The sequence below is a fragment of the Dermochelys coriacea genome, chromosome 5 (assembly GCF_009764565.3).
Source record: "Dermochelys coriacea isolate rDerCor1 chromosome 5, rDerCor1.pri.v4, whole genome shotgun sequence".
Taxonomy (NCBI): domain Eukaryota; kingdom Metazoa; phylum Chordata; order Testudines; family Dermochelyidae; genus Dermochelys; species Dermochelys coriacea.
Window position 1 is genome coordinate 1378356 of NC_050072.1, and position 7580 is coordinate 1385935.

A 7580-nucleotide genomic window follows, 5' to 3' on the forward strand; every position below is an offset into this window, starting at 1 on the left:
TGCCCTGCTTCCCAGCTTCGTCCCCTGCCCCGCTCCCCGGCCCCCTGCTCCAGCCTCCGCCCCGGTTCAGCCTCTGACCTGACAAGCCGCAGGCCCTGCAAAGGGCCACAGGGACTGGGCAGGGGCACAGGCAACATCCCAGCGCCTGGCCCGGACGGGGCTCCCCAGGGCGTGTGGGGCTCTGCCCCCAAGGACACCTAGCCCCTGCCTGGGCAGGGTCCCCATGATTAAAGTTTAGTTATTCAGGTGGAGAATGCTATGAAGCCCCTGTAGAAATCCCCGGCCCCACCCTGTGAACGCAGCGGGCAGGGCTGGTGGCCCCAGCCCCAGACGGTACATTCGAATCGGAAAGGTTCAGAGGAGGGCGACTGAAATGGCCCCTCGGTGTGGGGGTGTCTCCACTACAGGCCTGGACGGATCTTAGACCTGCCCTCAGGTCCCAGCCCCCCCGAACCAGCTGCCAGCCCCCACCACGTCCCCTTGGCCTTGCTCCGTCACCCAGGACTCTGGGCTCCGCTTCCCTGCCAACCTCCCCGGCCTGCTGTGCCCAGCCCCGGAGCCCATGGGCTGAGCGCACCCTACGCCAGGAGGGCAACTGGACTCTGTGTCTTTGGGAACGGCAGCCCAGTAACCCCCCAGCCGAGCTGGCACCGCTGCGATGTCCCCCCGCAAGGCCGCATGCTCCGACCATGGCCATGGTGTTGAGGGCAGAGATTCTCCCAGCACCGCTCTGGCAACTTGGGGCGGCTCTGTGGGCTGAGGGACGGGGCCCCGATACCCGCCGCCAATGAACTCTCTGTGATGAAGGGGGATGGTCTGTAATGTCTGGATGACTCCTGGGCGTGCCTCAGTTTCCTGCTGCACTTTGCATTGTTACCCATTGGGGGGGGCAGCGCAGAACAGGAAGTGCGTGTCCCGGGGCTGTCTGGGCCGCAGTGCAGAAGGTTGTTAAGGAGGTGGCCACACCCCGTGGTGATGCTGGATCCCAGCCCGGCCTTGGGACTCCCAGTGCCCAGGACCTGGACACCCAGGGACTCACAGCCAAGGGGCAGGAGGTCCCCCCAGCTCTCAGCAGGGAAGCTGGGCAGAGATCCCCGCTCGAGGACAAAGGGCTGAGATAGGCCAGGCAGGGGGTACAGAGCAGGCTCCTGGAGGGAACTGGCTGCTTGCACCTGGGACTGACCAGCTGAGGGAGCGAGAGAGGGCCAGGGCCTGAGCTGGGGCTAAGCCGGCCTGAGCTGGGGCTAAGCCAGCCTGGCTGGGGAGCTGCTCTACTCAGCCAGGTGGACGATGCTTCAGCCTGCAGGTCTCTGGGCTGAGCTTAGGGCTGCCCACGGGGGCTCCAGGTGCCTGACAAACCCTGCTCTGGCTGGAACAGGCTGCCGGGCACCGCTGCAGACCCTGGCAGCGGGCATCGGTCCCTGCGACGGGGACACATCTCACCCAGGGTCTGGCTGGGTGGGACTCACTGGGCAGGGCTCTGGGGGTGGAGCAGGAGGCTGTGGCCCAGGGGCTCAGACTCGGAGGCGATGCGGCTGTGGGGCTGGGGGAAGGAAGAATGGCCAGACTGGGTCAGACCAAAGGTCCATCTAGCCCAGTATCCTGTCTCCTGACAGCAGCCAAGGCCAGGTGCCCCAGAGGGAATGAACAGAACAGGGAATCATCCAGTAATCCATCCCCTGTTGCCCATTCCCAGAGCAGGTCCCTGTGGGAGTCTGGCCCTCTGAAGGGATCCTCCAAAGGACTGTTTACAAGCCGGGCATAGCACACATCTTGTGGATCCATGACACCTAGATAGAGCAGGGAAGGGGGCAGGACTCCTGGGTTCTATCCCCAGCTCTGGCAGAGGAGTGGGATCAAGTGGTTAGAGCAGGGACCTGAGAGCCAGGACTCCTGGGTTCTCTTCCCAGCTCTGCCATTCTCTCAGTATGTGATCTTAGGCAGGTCACGTCCCTTCTCTGAGTATCAGTTTCCCCTCCAGTGACAGCACCTCTCCTAGGGAATGGGTGAGGTGTAGGGAAGGGTGAAACTCTTGTTATTTGCCAGGGAAATTGTGAACTGGGCAAACTGTATATGTGCCTGGGCACCTCTGCCCATGCTTGTCCCACGGGGCTGCACGCTGTGTGGCTCCCTCACGGGCAAATAACAGCAGCTCCGTCCTGTGGCTTGTGGCTCAGAGGATGGGCTAAGGATGGCAGGTGCCAGGGGAAGGGGCTGCCATGGGCCCTGTTTACCCAGCCGGGCTAAGGATGGGCTAGATTGCCTGACGGGCTGTCCCCCCGCCGACTTCAGCAACTCTGATCAGTGAACTATGGAGGAGGGGTGGCCATAGCAGGGGCCAGCTGGTCCTGGCTTTCTTGGCAGGCTGGCCTGGCTGCACGGACACCGCTCAGACCAAGACCTGTCCTGAGGGGCTGCTGGGCCAGGACTGCTCATTGGGGCTCAGGGTTAGGGCCAGTTTGGGTTCTCATGGTGCCCGTTGCATGCAGAGCACTGCGGTCCCATCGCTTGCTGGAGCAGAGGATGTACAGGGGGCAATCGCTCCGAATCCACCTGGAACCGTGTGGGCCCCTGGCTGCTCCTGGTGCAGCTTGGAGCCCAGAGGCAGCCCTGCCCGTGGGGTGCAGGGACTGGCATTTGCATGCGACAGCAGGAGATAAGAGCGGCTCAATGTGCAGGAGGCTCATTAACCAGATGGCACTGCAGGTTCAGATCAGCTGAGCACGGCAATGCCCGAGTGACTGATAACAAACCCCGGGCTGATAACGAATGCCCTGGAGCTCCCAGCCACTCCCCCAGCAGAGTGACCCCGTCCGCCCAGCCTGGCAGCTGGAGTGCTGGTGGGAGTCACTTGCTGGTACGGGGCGAGGCTGAGCCCTGACCCGAAGCTCCTTGCTGGAAGTGGATTGCAGAAGCTCATGGCTAGACGTGGGGGGAGACTGCAGATCCCAGCATGCAGCGGGGCCAAGCTGCTCAGAGCTGTCTTATGCTTTGCATGCCAGGGCCCCTGGTTTCCATGGGTCCCCCATCCCAGAGCAGCCTTGGGCCCCTGTGTTACCTGGAGTTTAGCTAGTGAAGCTGGGACCTTCTCCCTAGGCCAGGGCCCCTCACGCTGGTCTGGCTCCTGGTCCCTTGCCTGGCTCATACGGCAGCAGAGATGCTCAGATGGGAAGAAATGTGCCAGGGACAAACCTCCAAATACAGCAGGAGACTGGGCACCACAATGTGGGGGATGCAAAGGGGAAGTTGGGAGGGGGCCCTGGTGGATGCTGGGGAGATAGGGGTCCCTGGGGTGGGATCTGGGAGCTGAAGGGGACATAGGGGTCCCTGGGGTGGGGTGGGATCTCGGGGCTGCTGGGGAGATGGGGTCCCTGGGGTGGGCTGTGTGGGATCTGGGGGCTGCTGGGAGGGTGAGCTCACTTAGGGGTGGGCTGGGTGCTGCTCACATTCTGGTGAATTTCAGGTTGTTTTCTTCTGAGACAGGTGAGAGAAAACAGCTGAGACCAACCCTCCCCCCGCCCCCCAACTCCACTCTGCTGGGGGGCCCTGACCTGGGGGTAAGTGAGAAACCCTCCCTTGTGTGCCCACATGGGGCCTGCCTGTGATGTTGGGGTGACCCCTGAGCCTGGCAGTGCCTGGCCGGATAGGAGATTGCTCCCCAGTGGGCAGAGCGAGAGACGGGGTGGGGTGGGTCACGTGACCATCGTCTGGCTGGAGCATCCCAGAACACAAGGGGAGCCCCAGGGGCAGAACGAATCCCCTGCAGGCGGAGCCCGTGACCTGGCCTGGGGCTGCTGAGGGCAGTGGCCTGAGATGCGAGGAGGTGTCTGTGTTAAGAGCTGAGCTCAGGAGACTCAGCAGCTCTCGCTGGGACTGACTGACAGACAGGCAGAGCCAGGGAATGGATCCTGCAGCCGCCTGGCTACAGACTAACAGACCTGCTCTGGCGGGGCCAGGCTGCCAGGTGTCCCTGCAGGGCCGAGCTGGGTGCGTCAGTACCAGGGTCTGGCTCAGTGGGCAGGGCTCCGGGGGTGGCAGGAGGCTCAGCCCCGGTCCCCACTGCAGAATTACTTGGGTGTAACTCCGTCGCTTGGGGTAACCCACATGCCATCACACCGCCCTTAGCCCCGTACAGGCAGCACTATGGCTTCTACCGCCCCTTGGGGAGGGGGGTTCACCACGCCCACGGGGAATTGCTCTCCTCCGGCTTGCAGCGTCTGCCCTCAGTCTCGGAGGCCAGCGGGTGCCGGAAGGAAGAGCGGCCCCGGGGGGGTCTGACCTATTGAAGGGATCCTCCAAGAGCCTGTTTCTAAGTTGGGGCTCAGCCCCAATCCTGTGGGTCTGGGACACTTGACAGTCCTTCTCCCTGTGGCCCCAGCCTCGCCCGCCCGCTCCCCGGCTCCTGCTACACTCGCTGTCGCTAGCGAGGCCTGGCTGTGCTCCCTAGGGCACAGCCATCTTCCCTCCCGGCCCCTGGCTTCCAGCGCATCTCCCCAGCGCTGCCCCCTGGCCGCTCCCCCCCTCTGCCCCAGGGTCTCATGCGACTCTTGTCCCCTCTGCTCCCTACGAGGGCCCCCAGCAGAACCGCCTCCAGCTCCCACGCCCCTGCGAGCCCTGCTGCATGGCTGGGGATGGGAACCCGGGTGCAGAGTCCGCCATGGAGAGGCTGCTGCTGGAGGTGTTACAGCCCCGGGACTGGCCCTGGGCTTTGGTGATGGGGTAAACCCAGGCTTGTGCCCCAAGGAGCATCCCAGCGGTGTGGACGGGGGACTGAGCCGGGGGAGCTGGGAGGGTTTGTGCTCTCACACACTCGGTATTATCTCACCTCGGTATTGAGCCACCCACATCTTGCATCCCCCCACCGTGGTCCTGTGCCATCGCTCGGGGGAGCCGGGGCGTCAGGGTGAATCGCTACCACCTGCTCACAGTGCGAAGGCGTCTTGTCTGAGCCCACCAGGGGAAGTTCCCCCAAAACTACCGGCTACACACACACCCCACTCCGGGCTGCTGCAGGTCCTGCCCTTTCCCTCCGCAGGCTTGCAGCTTACACACCCTGCTTTGCTACGCTCAAGTGCCCCCTCCCCTATATTCTGGCCACCGCCGTGCCCACCGACCTGCTGCCCTCGGGGAAGCCGTGTCCCCTGGGCCCTGTCTCACTTCAGCTCAGCTCTCCTAAGCACCAGGCACCTAGACCGGTTCATAGTCAATCCTGACTGATGTTTATTTACCAGAGCCTGAGACAGAAATTCAAACAAAAGGGTTTGAAAAGATCTGTCTGCAGAGAACAGAAAAATGTACCGTGCAATGTAGAGCCCGCACCTCTTCACACAGTCCTGCCCAGTCTAACAAGGCTCTTCCCCCACCACGCCAGTCAATCCACATGGCGCTTGTCCCCTCCTGAGAACTGGGATCCACCTTTTATGAGCCACCCCCGCCGGCAGAGTGTCGCCTCCGTGACGGGTAACCTTTGTGCCCTCTTCCTTCTCTTCTGGTCGCAGCCCTTTGGCTGGGTCAGCACTCAGCCTGCATCCCCCCCGGCCATAAGCACAGCGCGGGGCTAGGTCAGGGATCTCAGCTGTTCTCACTGAGCCAGGTGACAGGTCTCATCTCTACCCGCATTCACCAGGTCCCAGAGTCCTGCCAATGTTCGCCATGCTAGGATCCAGCAGTGACTAGGAAACAGCTAATTCTGAGCTCTGGGCAGACCCCTGGCCACCTGTGGCCCGATAGCAGACGTGATGCACCAGCCAGGGCCTGTCAGCATGGCGGGTATCCAGGTGTGAGCCCAGGACAAGGAGGCCAAAGGCGCAAGCTCTGGGGCAAGACAAGGTGCCAGGCATGCAGAGGGGGCTGCTCTGAGCATAGGGGCCCTGTGGGTGTGTCGAAGCGGGACTGTTCTTAATGTTTCCTCTGAATACTGTAGGGTTGCCTCAGTTTCCCCTAGGCAGTTCTTAAGTCTGTAGGTGGTCAGATAAGCAGGTGTAATTGTTGCAGAGCAAAGGGCCAGGTACATAAAGGGCTCACACTCTGTTTCCTGGCACCTGATGGCCTGGTGCTTCCCCCCTGCAAGGTGAGAGCTGAAGGGTTGGAGAACAAAGGAATCAGGTGCCCTCCTGGCCCGGGAAAGGGACAAAGCCCAGAGGACGGGTGGGGGGCTGGAGGGAGATTCAATTTGGGGCTGCTGGGGACATGGAGTGAAGTGCAGATCTGGTTGTCTGGCTCACTGCCCCCCAAAATGGACCTGGCTGAGGGGTCCTGTTCTCTGCACCTACAAGCTCTGTGTTAGACCATGTTCATGTCATCTAATAAACCTTCTGTTTTACTGGTTGGCTGAGAGTCCCGTCTGACTGCGGAGTTGGGGGGCAGGACCCTCTGGCTTCCCCAGGCTGGGCGGACTGGCTGTGGGAAGCGCACGGAGGGGCAGAGGATGCTGGATGCTCCGAGGTCAGACCTAGGAAGGGGGAACCCGGGTGAGCTGTGTGTCCTGCAGACAGGCTGCTCCCAGAGAGGAGACTCTCCCAGAGTCCTGCCCACTTTCGCAGGGAGCAGCTCCCGAGCATGGCCTGGGGTCTCTGTGACAGTGAGGTTGGTGCCAGCTGGGTGCAGGGGGCAGGGTGCAGGCGAGTGGTACTGACAGCAGGAGCCGAGAGTAGGGCAGGGCTGAGGATGAGGGGCTAGAGCGTGATGTACAGGCTGAGGGACGGGAGGTCACAGCAGAAGAGGAAGCTGATCTCACCTCTGTTTGTCCTTCACTAGCCAGGCAGCCCCAGGTTCAGACAAGAGCGGGAGCTGGTGCAGCCTGGCTGTGGGGCGATCCTTTCGTGGGTCCGTGCTGAGCCCCCATGAGCTGCCAGCTTCTTGGACCCTCTCCCCCGCCCAGAAGAAAGCTCCCAGGATATGGTGCATTTCAGCTCCTTACTTGTAGCTCCATCCCCTCCCTGGCTGAGGGTGTTAACCCAGCACCGCCCGGCCTGAGGCTGGTGCCTCACCCCCTCCCGTGGGGTGGAGGAGGCATCGTGTGGGCAGGGCACTTTTGGGATGTTGCTAAGGAACCACCACAAATGGAGAGAGCGTTAGCCTAAGGCACCCAGCCCCCACGCTGCCCACAGCAGCTGCTTCCTGTGCCAGGAAGGGGGCAGAGAGCCCCGGGGAGAACTGCTGGGCTCAGCCCCCCAACTCCCTGAGAGCGCCCCACTGACCATCACAGAGCCCAGAAGGCTGGGCCCATCCCGCTCTGATGCTGCAGAGCTGAGTGGGGGATGGGACGAGGGGTCTGGACGGACGGGGGCATGGCGCAGGAGGCCACTGGCCTTTATTGCTTCTCCCGGCCTGGCAAATCCCATCTAGAGCTTAATAAGCGACCATGCGGCTCGCTGACATTTCTCATCCTCTTCTGCTGCTCCGCGCTGAGGCAGCCCCCAGCGTGAGCCGAGCGTGGACCAGAACCAGCCGGCCCGGGGAAAACCTGCCTCCCGCAGCTGCTGCAGTGGCCAAGCCCAGGCTGGCTGCTAGGAATGTCCCTTGCCCCACCTGGGCAGATGTGCCTGGGTCCCACAGCCCGGGCAGACAGGGAAATCCTC